Raw genomic sequence first — 790 nt, forward strand, 5'->3', positions numbered from 1 at the left:
AGCCTTTTTTTCTCCTGAACTGAAGCCTTTTTTTCATTCACGCAGTGAAACTGCACGGCCATTGGTTTGTGCAGTGTATTAAAAAACTAACCAATGGCTAGGCAGCGGAGCTGCACGGGCCTATGGCGCCGAAGCCCGCCAAGTCTGCCAAAGCCCGCCAGAATGGGCGGGGCATCTGGCTATATAAGCGGGCGTTCGCATTTGTGTGTGTGTCACTGAGCCCCGCCTCCCCCGCGTTTGTGTTTCTCTCCTCCCAGTTACTCGGAGGTAGAAATGACGAACTCGCGGGTATGAACGATCAGGTTTGAGTGATTTAATGCCGGCAAAGCCCCCGCATGCATCACTCTCCACGCAGCTCTTTGATCTGCCAGTGTGTTTACACTAGAGGATCGCCGCCCCTCATTGTCGAGCGGCTCAATCCTCCTGGGCAGTTTGGAGCAGAACGCTGTCACCAATGATTCAATATCGCTGACAGCTTTGTATTTAAATGCGCCTCTCGTCTGGGCCACACCCACGCTGAGGCTACGCTGCTGAGACAGACCGCTCTTACAACGAGAGCTCATGTCTCGCTCTGCTTTGCTCGCGGCTCGATTTCTTCAGTGAAGACGGCCCCGCCCCTCCCCTCATCCGCTACGAGCGGATTTGAGAGAATGCGCGTAGCATTTTTGATCTGCCAGAGTGCTTTTCGCTAGACGCATACTGGCCCCCCGCACTTTTACGAAGTGCATGGACGCTGCTCTCTCCCCTCTGAGACAGGTGGGAATCCGCATTCTCAATTACCTTGCCGACT

The sequence above is a fragment of the Sinocyclocheilus anshuiensis genome, unplaced genomic scaffold (assembly GCF_001515605.1).
Source record: "Sinocyclocheilus anshuiensis isolate Anshui unplaced genomic scaffold, SAMN03320099.WGS_v1.1 scaffold1979, whole genome shotgun sequence".
Classification (NCBI taxonomy): domain Eukaryota; kingdom Metazoa; phylum Chordata; class Actinopteri; order Cypriniformes; family Cyprinidae; genus Sinocyclocheilus; species Sinocyclocheilus anshuiensis.